The following is a 16361-nucleotide window of genomic DNA, read 5'->3' as shown; positions in this document are numbered from 1 at the left end:
ATCTCTTTGGGGGGGGGGATTATCCGTCAGAAGTAGAAGGGCTGGCCAGAGACGTCCATTGCTTTGTTTCTCTGCATTGGATTGCGAACGTCTGTCAGCAATGTCAACGGGGAATATTGAGACGAGTCCTTCCACAGACGAGTAGACGGCGAGGATATTGCTTCGTTTCAGGACGGGATGCTGAGAGCATGATCATAACGGCCGCGATGGTGCTTCCATGCTTTGTTGTGCTGCCGTATCATATGTTGGCAAGCCTGACGGTGAGGTAGCCGGGTTGTAAGGATCACCGTCGTGATTAAGTGTCATGGTGAATTTCCTAACCGACAGGCATCCATTAGTATTAATAACCATCATAAAGTATAGTAAATTTCTTGGGTTAAAATTGCTATCAGTGACATTCTCTATCGAAGAATTTACTGCATCAAGTGTACTAATTTTCTTTGAGATAGTTTGGACTCCCAGAATTCTTAACCACCATGAGTTTACTAAATAGTGTCTGATCTAAATCACTTGCTTTCCTGAACAAGGTGATTTATGTGATACAAGGATGTGTGAATAAAGCAGTGGTGAAAACCAATTTTTTTACTACCAGTTCTGTGGGCGTGGCTTGGTGGGCGTAGTGTGGCTTGGTGGGCATGGCAGGGGAAGGATACTGCAAAAGCCCCATTCCCTCCCCACTTCAAGGGGAAGGATATTGCAAAAGCCCCATTCCCACCCCACCCAATTCAAATACCAGAGATGGTATTTGCCGGTTCTCCGAACTATTCAAAATTTCCGCTACCTGTTCTCCAGAACCTGTCAGAACCTGCTGGATTTCACCCATGGAATAAAGTTTGGTCAAACATTATATGCAATCATCTTCCTCTTTTGCAATATTTATACAGTAATTCCTTCTCTTCAACCATGTAAAAATCTGGAAAAACAGTGTGATGTGCATTCACATGCACTAAATTGCAAGTTATGATGATCTGTCAGATCAGAATTAAGGAATTTAGCGAAAGAAATACTGTTTTATCGGTCCTGTAGTTCTGAGTATGACAATCCAATCAAAATGTAACTTGCCAGAATTGAGGAAAGATTGTAGTTTCCCTTTTAAACAATGGCCTTAATAAAAATATGATTCAGCTGCTTTATCTTTGAAGCTATCCTTCCCACAAACCTTCCACAAGATAGCTGGCCATATACATTTGATCAATAAAAATAAATGAAAATAAGTTTTTAAAATGACCTGTTTGGCTTAACTTCACATTAGCAACTGCATTAGAAGAAGGCTACTCCTGGGAGTAGTCCTCAGATGTTCCATTCTTTCTCCTGAACTTTTCACAAGGAAAAAAAAAATCCTGAACAAACAGCTAATGCAAAGAAGTGCATTAGCAAATTTTCCTGCAAAGAGAACTGGAGTTCCAAAAAGGGAATTCTTTGTTCCCCAATGAAAGTTATTCCTTCTCAGCCAGGAACCCCTTTTGTTTGCAAATCTCAAGGCCTACCCTACAGGAATTGAGTGGTAAAACTCTATCAATACAGGTAGTCCTTGATGTAGGACCACAACTAGGACTATCATTTCTGTTGCTAAGCAAAGCAGCCATTAAAAGAGCCTTGCCCAGTTGTGTGGTCTTTTTTGTCATGGTTGTTAAGCACATCACTGCAGTAAAATAAACCATGTGGTTGTGAAGTGAATCCATGTTTCCTCATTGAGTTTGCTGATTGGGAGCCAGGAAGGTCACAAATAGCAATCACATGACCCCGGGACCAGGCAATTTGTCATAAATACATGCCGATGCCAAGGCCTCGTATTTTGATCACATGACAGTGGGTATGCTGCAATGACTGAAAGTACAAAGATTTGTTGTCACTTTTTTCAGTGCCATAACTTCAAATGGTCACTAAATGAATGGTTATAGTTCAAGGACTACCTGTATATTCAAAACTGCAAAGATACCCTTTTGGACTACTGAGCAAAACATACGTAAGACACTGAAGCAGGAAACTTGTGGGCACACTTGAAAGCTTGAGAAAATATGAAGGCTGATAGGTGGGATATGGGAGAATGAGGGCTTCCCCATACAGCAAATGTGTAAAGCCAGATATTGTGCATTATATACCACAACTTACAATTTAGTATCCTGTTTGAGCCAAACCAATTATTTCTTAAGCAACAAAGTGTGATTAAGCAAACAATATCCTAGCCATGTCTACTTTTCTTAATATAGTGAACAATGAAAATAAAATGGTTCTATATGTGTTTCAGGGAGGCTTCCCTTAGAATATTTAAAAAATGAGGCTAAGGAACAAAACACTGCATTTTTTAGACATTGCTGTGTGTACTTTTTCTTAATATTTACTTCAATAATTAATTGTCTTTTTCTACTAATACTTAATCTATAATTTTACTGTAGATGTATTAATAATAAATCAACCTGATTTTTGTTTAACCTTTAACTATTTTTGGAGATTAAGAAAAGTATCCACAATAGCAAGATAGAGTCACACTGATCAGATGTGTGTCCAAATCAATTGTATAAATAAATTAAGCCATAAATACATTCTCAGCCCTTCAAAGTAGGCCAGACAAGAAACCAAAACCATCAGTAATAATGCTACTTTTATTGTAAAATTACAGTGACAAAATCGCACAAAGTCAGTACCCCCCCTTCCTATCCTTACATCCAGAGAGGGTCTCTCCTGAGAACCTCAGCCCTTCTTTGACTCACATTTCTCTTATCAGACCATTGTCTAGGCTGAGGCTCTTCCTCCTATCTCCCAATTTATTCTTACAACCCATTATATACATTCAGTTGTGAAGGCCATAGAAATTGCTAAGAGTCACATGTTAAGAAGATTTCATTCCAGGTATGCATGGTTGGTTGCTTGCTTGCATACATAACACATACGCATGCTGACAAGTATTGTTATGTTCAATTACTATTTAGATGTAATGAGGTAAGAACAGGGCACCAGATTTTCTTTCCTGAAACTCTAGTAATACTGCATTAAAACTCAACAATATCTGTTTTTGAACTCTTAATATTTTCCCTACTCTTTTCAGAATCTGTGTGACTGTGCAGAATCCAGTGTGAACATGCAGTAGATTCTAAAGTTCTGTTTAGACAAAGGAGATTTGTAGCTAAAATGCTAAAGTGAGCAATTTATTGAACAAGAGACAAGAAAGGAGCACAGGCAAGGTGGTCAAAGGCCACAAAATCTGCAGTTTTGTACTGCTTCTAAGACGCCTCAGCAGGGCAACTAGGATCTTAAGGATTCTGCCTTAAGGTCACAGTCATGGCTTTAATCTTGGGAAGAAGAAGTCAGATTTTTTCCCACACCTCCTCATCAATTTCTATAGCTGATGCTTTTTGACTTCAGGAAAATCCCTAAGGGAATGTAAAATGGGTCTGTTTCTGGGATACAGGAAAATTTATATCAACCATGGAAGGGTACGAACATTTTTTTTTAAGTGAAACCTGCTTCTCCTTTACTTCCATGTTATTACTGGTTTGGATAATTTGGAATGATCTAATATACAATATTCTCCGAGTGGCACCTGAATTACTCTGCCCAGATATCTTAAAGTGCCTCCTAAAGTTTAACCAAAATGTCTCTATTTAAATTAAGGTTTTGTTCTCTCATGTTCAGTTTCAGAACCATTGAAAAATCCTGCTCATAGCTCTTGCAACAACTGAGAAAAGCAAATGTAGGTTCGAACAAAATCTTCATAGCAATTGCCAGAGTGATCTCAGGCATGTTTCCATTTCTCAGCCTGATCCACAAGACTCTGTGCACTCTGAACACCTTTAAAAAGTTAGGATAAACATGGGTAATAAATAGAGAACTGAGACGTACGAGCACCTTGCTGTGATGTATGTATTCCTTGTTAGCTATAATAGAAAGAGCCTTTATTCCAGTAAATATTTCTTTGAAATGTTTGGCACTAGCTGCTGTGATTTTATGCTCTGATGGTTGCTTTATTTTATGACTGCTATAATTTTATTATGGTGGTTGTTTTTTTTATTGCTTTCTGATGATGAACATGTTGGTTCGTTTGTGCTGTAAGCCATCTAGAGTTTAAGGAGAGAGGACAGGGAATTAAATTTTAAAATAAAAGCCAGGCAGAAGGTCTAAACTATAGTTGACTTCATATTGTACCTATCATAACAGCTTAGAAGATTTATACATAAAAGGAAGGTGTGAACAAGAGTTCTTTTTTTAAAAAAAAATCCTGTTACTATTTTCAAATACTATTATTTTAAAGGGTGATTTGCGTAGCCTTATCAAGGAAATTACAGCCTCTACCCTGAGAAACTTGCATCTTAACTAAGTCTTGAAATAAAGCCGAAAAGAAAAGGGATATTCAAAGATAATAAGGGATTATTGTTGTTTCACTTGTTTAGTGAGGTTTCCTTGGAAAATCTTTCCTACTGTAGCACATGAGTCTCCCAAAGTATGTTTCTGTAAATCTTGATACCTTAAGGATTGGTAAAGCAGAAGCTTCCTGATGACATCTGGGTCAGTGGGCGGAGCCTCCCGCCAGTTTTACTATCGGTTCTTGCGAACCAGTTTGAACTGGGGATAACCCACCACTGCAGGGATTATAGATTAATTAGGACCAGTTTATTTATTTAAAAAACTCTGATAGCCACCCATCTTAAAACACAAAGCTTGGCGACCCACAGCAATAATAAAAACCCAAAACATCATTAAAAACAGTAAAACCAAAACCTGGCGCCTTGGTCATTGTTGTCCAACATATCTAGCAAAATTATAGGAGAAAAGCCAATTACATGAATATTCAGTGCAAAAGTCAGGAAAAATTATACCTCGATAATCTCTGGTCATTCTTGGAACCTGTGAGAGTTTATAGGTATTCAAAACAATTAGGCACTTCAGGAATAGCATTTTCTCCCAACCTATAACATTGCATTCATTTATTTTCTGTAACTCACTTGGCTACATTTTGGTTTGGACAAGAAGTGGGTGATTGCTTCATTCAACCCCAACGCTTAGCAACAAAGCGATTTCCTAAGGAGGGAACAGGAAAGTCTAAAACTGTGTATCTATGCACCTTGGTAACATAAATAAAACTCTTGCATCTCCACTCTCATCTTAGGGTCAGTGAGCCGCAAAATTTCCCACTGTGAGGAGAGAGAAAAAGATGCTAATTTTCTGCTCTGGGCTAGCCAAGCTGACTCTCTTTTATGTCTGAAGCAGACATGTAACAGGCAGTTTTTTGAATAAGCAGCTGGATGGATGGCAGTTTAAACAAATTTAAATTTCAAGTTTCATGGAATTTGATTGCAGGGAGGAAAGTTCAGAAGACCTAGTGCAGTCATTTTGGCTTATGTGCATTGGTTGGTGATAACACATCCCAGAAGTACTATTCATCAACAAAGCTATGGATTAATTTGAAGTGAATTCGAAGAAATGCTGGTATGTTAGATTTTTTTTTTAATTTGCATGAGAATGATAGAGGTATGCCAGTGACTGGAATTGAAAGATATGTTGTGAAGTATTTGGTAGAAGAGATATTTCCTAGAGAAATTGCATTTTTATGGCTTTCTGCAAGACCCTGTCCTTCCTTTGGGATATTAACAAGCCAAGAGAACTTTGACACAACATGATCTGGACATGGAAAGATGTCAAGATAAGTCTCTACTGCCCAGGAATGTTTTCTGGTCAGTCAGTCTTATATTTTTAGACCAGTGAGATAGTTAAATTACATTATAGCATCTAAATTAAGAAGACCCTTAACATTGGCTCAATATGGTGCTCTTCCTTCCTTTAAATATTTTGGAGAAGAAAGAAAGAAAGAAAAAGAAAGAAAGAAAGAAAAGAAAGAAAGAAAGAAAGAAAGAAAGAAAGAAAGAAAGTCCATATGCTCCTTGACTAGTGTCATGTGATACAGGAACCATGAAATCTATTACCTATGTTTTATTGTATGATTTTATTTTTACAGATAGAATCTGCCTTACTTCCCCTTAACTGATAAAATACTCAAGTCATTCTGATATCTTCTATACACAATCTCTTCTTTTGGATCAAAGGAATTCTACCTTCCTGGGCATTGCTGAATTCTAGCCCTAACTTTCCTTAACATAGTACAGTGATGCCTAATCCCTTAATAATACTGAATAATTATATAGATAGAGCTTTTTTTTTTTTGCTTACTTAGAATTTAAAATTTAAAAATAAAAGTAAATTAAAGAGTGGAACTGTGTTATTGATGTTTTAATCGTCAGATGATGAAAAGGAAGTCACAAATGCTTTAAGAATCTTGACAAATAGTGAAGCCACAGGATAAATGATGTAACTAGAGAACTGCTAAAATATAGATGTGGTTTCCTTACAAAGTGGCTATGTGACTTGTTTAATGTGTGGATGAAACCTGCATCTGTGCATGGAAGAAATATACAGATAAAAAGGTAGAAGAAGATATGCAAGAATACTACAGGTAGTACTTGACTTACAAAAGTTCGCTTAGTGATCATTCAAAGTAATAGTGGCACTGAAAAAAATGACTTGAGCATTTTTCACACTTACGACCATTGCAGCATCCCCATGGTCACATGATTTATATTCGGATGCTTGGCAACTGGTTCATCTTTATGACGGTTGCAGTGTCCAAGGGTCTCATGATCCCCTTTTGCAATCTTCTGACAAGCAAAGTCAATGGGGCAAGCCAGATTCACTTAACAACCATGTTACTAATTTAACAACTACAGTGACTTCACTTAACAAATGTGGCAAGAAGGGTAATAAAATGAAGCAAAACTCACTTATCAAATTTCTCACTTAGCAACATAAATTTTGGTCTCAGCTGTGGTCGTACCTTGAGGACTACCTGTAGTCTCTTGAGTGCAGTAATTGTGTGGTAGAATTGTGGTAGAATTCTGCTCAAAAGGCAGTGAGCAATGACAATCAAATTTTGAAAAACAGAGGACATCAGATTTTTGATCTCCAGCCACTAATTGTGTTGTAAATGTTGTACCTTGATGAACGTATCTTTTCTTTAATGTACACTGAGAGCATATGCACCAAGACAAATTCCTTGTGTGTCCAATCACACTTGGCCAATAAAATTCTATTCTAATTGAGAACTGTATGAATGTGAGGAAGAAATTTACTGTATTTTGGTTAATTAAAAAAAAAAAGCTGAACACATAGAATTGTGTTAGTGCAAATGTAGAATTTGCTAACAATTTTTGTGATTGTGGAATTGAGTTGAAGCTGAATGCCCTGAGGATCTAAAATGGAAATAAAGCATGAATGAGAATAAACAGAATGTTTAGACAATGGTTCAACTTTAAGCAAAGAATAACAAAGTGTGATCTCCCTTGCTTGTTTAAAGATTAAAAGTATGTTGCCTGGGGAGCATGAGCATATCATTACTTTTGCACAGAGGGGATTTGATGATAAGCCAAAAAGAGCTGCAAAAAACGTTAGGAGTACGGATTAAATGTATTAATATTATATATAAAATACCATATAATGCTATACAGGTAGTTCTCGATTTATAACAGTTCGTTTTGTGACCATTCGAAGTTACAAGGGCACTGAAAAAAGTGACTTATGACCATTTTTCACACTTTTTTTTTTTTTTGTTTACATTTATACCCCGCCCTTCTCCGAAGACTCAGGGCGGCTTACAATGTATAGGGCAATAGTCTCATTCTATTTGTATATATTTACAAAGTCAACTTATTGCCCCCCCAACAATCTGGGTCCTCATTTTACCTACCTTATAAAGGATGGAAGGCTGAGTCAACCTTGGGCCTGGCTCGAACCTGCAGTAATTGCAGGCTTTGTGTTCTTAATAACAGGCCTTACCAGGCAGAGCTAAACCGGCCCTTGTAATGACCATTACAGCATCCCCATGGTCACGTGATTTACATTCAGGGGCTTGACAACTGACTCATATGATGGTTGCAGTGTCCCAGGATCAGGTGATCATCTTTTGCAACCTTCTGACAAGCCAAGTCAATGGGGAAGCCAGATTCACTTAACAACTGTGTTACTAATTTAACAACTGCAGTGTTTTCATTAACAAATGTGGCAAGAAAAATCCTAAAATAGGACAAAACTCGCTTAGCAAATTTCTCATTTAGCCACATAAATTCTGGGCTCAGTTGTTGTTAGTTGAGGACTACCTATACATTATTAAAGTAATACCAGACAATCTGTGGCCCCTTGAATCATTGTTTCAGTGTTATTTCCTTACCGGATTCCACAATGCCTTTCAATAATGGCAAAGCTTTTAATGCCCTTGAATATGACCACAATAAGGGGGCCAGTTTCAGATCATTTAACACTGTTCCAATAGGAGCATCAAATTCAGAATCTGAATTTCAGAAACTATCCTGAGTGGGCTGTATATGACTTGGCTGTCTTGGAAGCTATGAACTCTCAAGCCACCACATTTCCAGGGACAGTCCCCACTAAACGAGAAGCTTGGGTACCTCCACTGCCCAGACAGAAAAGGAGCCTCGCCTCAAAAAGCTCAGGCGAGAAGTTTGTTATGCAGCAGGGAAGTTGGTACAATAGCAAGAATCCCAACTGTAGAGCCCAATTTAAGAAACAGGTTCACAGCAAGGGCCCCACAAAACCATAGGAAATTCCCTGCTGACAGTCGATAATACACCCAACCCCTGTCCCAAAATCTTGATTGACACCTCACTTGAAACTCAGCTGACAGATTTCAGATTTCAGAAATGGTAACCATCCCCTTCATGCCCCAGCTAGGTCTTGATAATACGTTTTATTGTGGTTCTACTGAAAAGAGTTTAACTTCTGATTTTTAGTCCAGTTGCTTCCAGAAAAAGCACCTTTGGGACAACCATGACCTTGATGACTGAGAATCTCTACAGACTTCTGGGTTTTAGAAAAAAAGATTTTGCCTAAAACCTGGGTTTAGAAAACTTCCCAAGTTTCTTAATTTAAAAAACAAATCTTTTTTGATTTGCCCAATTAATATTTTTATGATGTTCTAGCAGTATCCCTATGTGAGATCTTCATACAGTGACAGAGTTAACAGATGAAATGCTAGCATGGGATGAGAAATGGCATCGTTCAAGATTTAATTTAAGTATAATCCCTCATTAAAGTATAGCTGAAGGGAAGAGTATAGTCTCATTCATTTAAATAAAGACTAGGATTTGCATAACAATCATGCTAGTATGCCCCAGGAGACCTTTTTTTTCTAATTACCACTCCATGAAATTATTTTGATCAGTACATTAGCTTCCATGTAAACAATCTACTAACAAGAAGTGTTGCTTTGCACTAAACGCTCAGCACTTCTATCCCTGTTCATACGTTTCATTGCTGTATCTGAATATGTTATTTTTAAACTAAGTTTTCGTACCTAATTTTGTCTTGTGCAAATCAAACCACTTATTGGATCTGATGGATAGTAACTTCCATAGATTGCAATTATTTAACTTTCCTATAACCTGAGCTTCAATTTTGTATTTCAGTTTAACAGTTGATGTAATGATTCTATCTGGTCTCTTCCTTTAGAGCAATGGTAGTCAACCTGGTCCCTACTGCCCATTAGTGAGTGTTCCAGCTTTCATGGTGGGCGGTAGGGGTTTTGTCCGATACTGAAGCACTTTCCTTTTTTTTAATTTAATTGACTTTTTAAAAAAATTTCATAGCATTATTTAGAAACATTTTCATTAGGTTTTCATAAAATTCCCCGTGACAATTTAAATTTCTGAAAATATACTAATTGTATCGCTCGTGCATAAGTTTAGTTCACGTTACGTAAGTGAAACTAAATGGCGCTATAGTGCGACCGCAAACAAAAGAGCCTCGTCCCAGAATGGCTCACGCATCTCCCCCCACACCACCCAGCTGTAACAGACAAGCAGAGCTGGTAGCCGGTGCCCCCCCCCCAAACCCAATCCACGATGTGCGAGAGGCATGCTGTTGTGTCTGCGCCCCCCCGAGCCGGCCCTGCTGCTAGAAAGTGACTTGGAAAGTGAGGGGGAAGGCCGTTAGGACTTACCTCAGGAGCACTGGGCTCCCCTGGCTCAGCTCCAGGAGCCAGAAGCAGGCCAGGTGGAAGAAATAATGAGGCCTCCATCCCCTGACTCTTTCCCCCCCAGCCCATGCCTGCAGACCCAGCTGACAGCAATCAGGCTTGGTTGAATCCTAGGTTTCATAGGCAGGAGAGGAGGGAACAACAGAAGCAAGGGTGGGGCAGGCCTAGGAAGTGCTGAGTCATGGAGCCACACACCCCAGGATATAAAAGGCAGCAAGAGCTGGTGTGTCTCTTTGTGACAGGCAAATCCACTGATTGACTAGAGCTGAAGTTTGTGACTCACCAGCGTCGTGGAAGATAACGAGGGCTCTTGGCAAACGCTGGCTCTATTGCCGCCAGAGCTGATAGTGCCAGCTAATTAAGCCATCATTCGGACGGAGGCGGAGGAGGACAGAACACATGCACAGATGGCAATACACTTTATAAATCACCATTACTGTGGAACCAGTGGGCAGTAGAAAATTTTATTACTAACAGAGATACAAAAGTGGGCGGTAGGAATAAAAAGGTTGAATACCCCTGCTTTAGAGCCTGAAACAGAGTATTGCACTCCAAGGAAAGTTTTAGATTCGTTCCTCCAAATCCTTCCTTCCTTATGTACTGGAAGACACATAAAAGGCTCATCTTGCTGGCAGAAACATGTACTGTTTGAGCCAAAGTCCTTCCTGGCCCCCACTGAAAGCTTGCATAAATAATTCCTCCCTTTTAATTTTACTGTACAGAAAGTAATGCTCCTGCTCCATCTTATCTGCCATTCTGGGAAGATTTTGGATGAGACATTTGGATCAGAGGTGGTATTCAGCAGGTTCTGACCAGTTCTGGAGAACCAGTAGCGGAAATTTTGAGTAATTTACAGAACCGGTAAATACCAGCTCTGACTGGCCCCATCCCCATCTATTCTTTGCCTCCCAAGTCCCAGCTGATCAGGAGGAAATGAGGATTTTGCAGTAATCTTCCCCTGGAGTAGGGTGGGAATGGAGATTTTACAGTATCCTCCCCCTGTCACGCCACTAAGCCACTCCCACAGAACCGGTAGTAAAAAAATTTGAATCCCACCACTGATTTGGGTGACAAGCCAGCCTTGCTGACCAGAAGGCTTACATCCAATATTCACCTCCTGAAGAATGAGTGAGACTGACCGTTTAGCTTAGCCGGATGAATTTAGAGGCAGGAAAAGTTGACTCAAGGTTCATGTTGAAGTTACACAGCTTCTTCATTTCCTTTGCATGTAAGCAATAATGAAAGGAGGAAGCCAAAATTTAATTCTGTTTGTCATAGTTCCAGAAAAGGCCAGATCTTTGCTGCTGCTGCTGCTGCTGCTGCTGCTGCTAATATTACTACGATTAAACATGTAAGCAGTAAATAGGATGAGACCAGTCGATAGATCGTTCTAAGTCACAAAGTTTCCGAGGTTTGTGTTTTTCCTTGTTTGGTACCATTAGCAATCTTCGCAAAGCAGTGCCAAAGCAAAAGCTATAATCTCCCATAGAAATGGGCACAGATGACACAGAGTCGATAATCCCTGCATGAAAGTTCCAGGAAAGGAGAAATCATTTAAGACGGAGATCTCAACAAGAGAAACCTTCCAACTCCTTTATGGTTTTTGTGTTTATTTCACAATAAGCTTTTTTTGGGGGCTGCAGTGCATATCAGATGGATGAACATGCAATCCTTAATTGCATATTCGAATAGGAGGGGGAGTTGTGAATTATGAGGCCAGAGGAAAGTGATACAAAAAATACAGACCATAATCAAGGACTGTGCTACTAACAGAAGCTATTTTGTTTACAAATAATAATATTAAAGATTTTAACTACCAGCAAGAATGAGTCCTTACATTTAAAGAGTGCCTGTCATTTCAGACCCATCATGTCAGTGCCTGTTAGCGGGCATCCACTCACCTGCTTCCTGCCATGTCCCTCACCTTGTTGCGTCACTGGCGCATCACCAGCCATCCCATTAAAGTGAATGGGACTGTTGGTGAGTCAACAGCAGGTCAGAGGAGGAGCTGCTGCGGGACAGAGATGACAGTTGCTCTTTAAAAATTAGAACAGAATAGAATAGAATTCGTTATTGGCCAAGTGCGATTGGACACACAAGGAATTTGTCTTGGTGCATATGCTCTCAGTGTACATAAAAGAAAAGATACGTTCATCAATAATTCTAATTATGTTTTAAATTGAGTTCATTTAAATCAGGGGTAGTCAACCTTTTTATACCTACCGCCCACTTTTGTATCTCTGTTAGTAGTAAAATTTTCTAACCGCCCACCGGTTCCACAGTAATGCGTCATGTATCGTTGTCTGCGCATGCCTCTCGCGCATCGTGGACTGGGTTTGGGGGGAGGGGTGCCGGCTACCAGCTCTGCTTGTCTGTTACAGCTGGGTGGTGTCGGGGGAGATGCGTGAGCTATTCTGGGACGAGGCTCTTTTGTTTACGGTCACACTATACCGCCATTTAGTTTCACTTACGTAACGTGAACTAAACTTATGCACGGGCGATACAAATAGTATATTTTCAGAAATTTAAAACGTCATGGGGAATTTTATGAAAACCTAATGAAAATGTTTTTAAATAATGCTATGAAAATTTTTTAAAAAGTCAATTAAATTAAAAAAAAAGGAAGTGCTTCAGTATCGGACAAACCCCCTACCGCCCACCATGAAAGCTGGAACGCCCACTAGTGGGCAGTAGGGACCAGGTTGACTACCACTGATTTAAATCAAGCCTTTTTACTAGTGATTTAAATCAAGGCTAAGTCAACCTTGAGCTGGTGAGAATCGAACTCCTGGAGTGAGCAGTGAGTTAGTCCTGTAGCCCTGCCTTCTAACTACTGCACCACCAGGGCTCTGTTATCGAGTAAGAACAAGACCTTTTCAATACAGATAGTTGTCGATTTACAACAGTTCATTTAGTGACCGTTCAAAGGTACAACAGCACTGAGAAAAGTGACTTATGACCGTTTTCACAGTTACAACCTTTGTAACATCCCCATGACCATGTGGTCAAAATTCAGATGCTTGGCAACTGGTTCATATGACTGTCCCAAGGTCATGTAATCAACTTTTGCAGTCTTCTGAAAAGCAAGATCAATGGGCAAGCCAGATTCACTTAACAACCGAGTTACTAACTTATCAACTGGAGTGATTCAGTTAACAACTGTGGCATGAAAGTTTGTAAAATGAGGCAAAATTCACTTAACAAATGTCTCACTTAACAACAGGAATTTTGGGCTCAATTGTGATCGTAAGTCAAGAACTACCTGTAGATACTTCCCTAAGATTAACTGGGCTTTCCTACTTACAAAGAGAGAAGAAAACAGATTTTATTATCATGATTTTATGATAATTTTATTAACTGAAACTGGGAGCCAGATATCCAGTTTTGTTACTGGGTTTACATTTTTGTATCAGGTGTGTTTTACAGATGCTGTAAAACAGATATTTTGCTTTCTTGACTGCTTTGTTTTTCCTATGGGTAATTAATTAAGATTCATATGCTTGCTAGCTGAAATAGCAGCAATTATATATTTCCCCAAGGTAATAACTAGTTCCCTGATCAGAAGCTTTTCCCTTGTCACAGGAAATGGCACTATTCAATATGTGCATAGCTGTCTACAGTCCAATTTACAAGTGATTACGGCAGACTCAGTAGGCCGTCCCTGTAAAATCAGCTACTGAGCATCACAGCAGGAAAATGGATGAAATGTAAGTAGCTTTCTGATGCTGCAATTTAAAAAGCAAGTCCCTTTGCACTCAGTCTTATTTACCTCCAAGGAGGCATTCATAAGTTCAGACTGTAAGTTATTTTACATGCTTGTTAGACTTACATCCAGCCTTTTATTCAGAAGATCAAAGTGGCCAACACAATGCTAATTTCTCCCATTGTTTCTCATAACAACAACCCCATTAGGTTAAAATGATTCAAAGTTGCCCACAGAATGCAGCCAGCCTCCTTTCCCTCATGTTCTATAGCCATGAATTGCTTCAGACAATGAAGATAATATTCAGCCAGCATGTCAACTGATTATTGATAGCCTTTATCCTATAGGAGGCTGATCTTTCGAAGTCCTTCTGGCTATCACAGTTCTTCTAGATGTTATATAAAACATTTTTTTTCTTTAACTGTCCAGTATTCTCAGCATTCAGACTCCTTGCCTGACCTACCAAAGGACTAATATAGCCCCAGGCTCCAAAAATCTGGAGCATCCCTAGTTAGCAAACCTAATTTCAGATTCAGGTGTTATAAAAAAGAAGATTTTTGTCTTCAGGACTGGCCTATTTTCAGATATATCCAGAGGGGTGATGCAGCATTTCAGATTTGAAAGCCAAAAGGCACTTAGCAGCATGCATGGGGTGTGAAGCAATGGCTCTATTGCTGTTTCCTGAGATTGCACAGCAGCTGCATGATCCCAAGAAGAGAGGCACAGTTGATCTGAATTTTACTTCTCCTGCGTGCTCCAATATACAGCTCATCCCTTCTTCTTATTTGACCTTTTTCAAAAATAAAGAGCTCTGAATATTGTCATTTTTTCCCCTCTCAGGAGGCATTTGCTTTAGCATCTTGGTACTTTGCCCCTTTCCGCCTTCCTTTCTTTTTTTTATAGCCTTTCACCGTCCTTTTTAAAGGCACGTTGATTAGAACAGTAAACAGTATTTTAAGTTCTACGGTGCTGTTAGTTTTATACTTCACATCTTAATTATTGCTAGCAGGGAAGTAGTCTTCTTTTCCACAGAAGCCTTATGCTAAATTTACATTTTTGCTGTATTGTCCATCACAACTTGTGATCTTTTTCTCTTTCACCACTACAAACTTGTGCCTTATCCATGTGTAGAAAAATAAGATTTTTGCCCAAATGTGAACCGCTCTACTGTATGGGTCTACATGGAACCTAATTTGCCATTTAAATTACCATTAAATTAAATTACCATTAGCTAAGCTTGTTCCAGCAATGGGCAATTTTTCTCCCAGCCAGTTGCTATGCTCGTTTTTTTTTCTTTGTTCGTTTGAGGATTGGGAGGCAGGAGTTAAATTTCTGCTGCCATCAGAGGAGGTGGGGTTGGAAATCCGGGCTCCTTTTGCATTTTATAGAGCTCACAGGATGAGTTAAGCAGATGCTCTTAAGGTTTCCAGAAGCTTTCCACTCTTTCTTTGCTTCTGTGCTAAAATTCACACCCTGATCATTCAGTGGCTTCCTGCCAGATTGACTTCCTCTCTGCTCACAAAATACAGATCCCGTATGAACAATTAGAATAGATATTGTGTGGACTTTATAGTTTATATTCCACTATTTACAAATGCAATGAGTGCAGACTGGAGGACTCTTACAACTCCCTGGCATGCCCTTTGCAGTCACCAAAGCCCCATTCAATATTGGTTCAAGCTGTCTGCTTCCCAGAATTGATTTTGGGGCTGTTAAGGAGCCTTAAGGAAATGCAAGCACTCCTCTCTTAAAACCTGACTTGTTTTCAAAAACGATTTGCTGGCACCACCTGGTTTTAGAGTGCAGCCCTGGACCTGCCATGCAAAGCCTGGTTTGGCTCTCAAGCCAACAAAAGTTGCTTAGCCATCCTGGGTTTCAGGAAATGGTGACTATTTTGTCTACTTCCTATTCCTGAACTATTCCAGAAGAAATCTCATCACTTACAGATGCAGCCAAGTTACATAACATTGATTAATTAACTGACCACATCAAGAGTGAAGAACTTGTAAAAAGCTTTTAGAAATTCCCTAGAAACCAGGGGTGAAATGCTACCGGATTGGACTGGATCGGGCGAGTAGGTAGCAGAGATTGGTTCTGGTTCGCCGATCCGGTAGCGATCGCTGGCTGGCCACGCCCCCGAACCACTCCACGGCCCGCAGTCCAGCCTTCACAAGCTGGACACCGGAACACCGGGAAGGCAGCTTGCCACCTGCTCGCCCTTAGGTCAGGGGCTGGGGCCCATTCCCCGAGGCCCCAGAGCCGCCGCCTGCCCCAACCAGGTCAGGGAATGCAACATTCCCCGACTCCGGCCTTTCCCCAGAGCTGCCACCTGCTCTTCCTTCGCCCACTTGCTGCCCACTCGCCACCTGTTCGCCCTTCGCCTTTGGTCAGGGCCTAGGGATATCTCATTCCCCTGAGACCCCGGAGCCACCCCCTGCTCGCCGCCTGCCTCAACCGGGTCGGGGAATGCACCATTCCCCGACACCAGCCTTGTCCCGGAGCCGCCGCCCGCTCTTCCTTCGCCACGCAGCGTATACTTACTTTCTTCCAGTGACTGGCTACCAGGAAAGGCAAGAGTCCAAAAGTTAGAGTCCCTCTCCTTGAATATGCTGCCGCCATTGC

At 40.2% G+C, this 16361-nt stretch overlaps 1 long non-coding RNA gene across 1 annotated transcript in view; it reads left to right on the top strand.

The window, feature by feature from the left end:
* The window catches only part of LOC131189613 (uncharacterized), a 32653-nt gene that overhangs the window by 2655 nt on the left and 13637 nt on the right, over window positions 1-16361 (top strand). Inside the window, exon 2 of the long non-coding RNA XR_009153083.1 lies at window positions 13619-13743. This is a non-coding gene — a long non-coding RNA (uncharacterized LOC131189613). The remainder of the gene's footprint in view (window positions 1-13618; window positions 13744-16361) is intronic.

This window comes from Ahaetulla prasina, chromosome 2 (assembly GCF_028640845.1).
Source record: "Ahaetulla prasina isolate Xishuangbanna chromosome 2, ASM2864084v1, whole genome shotgun sequence".
NCBI classification, from domain to species: Eukaryota; Metazoa; Chordata; class Lepidosauria; order Squamata; family Colubridae; genus Ahaetulla; species Ahaetulla prasina.
This window is presented reverse-complemented; position numbering and strand designations above follow the sequence as displayed.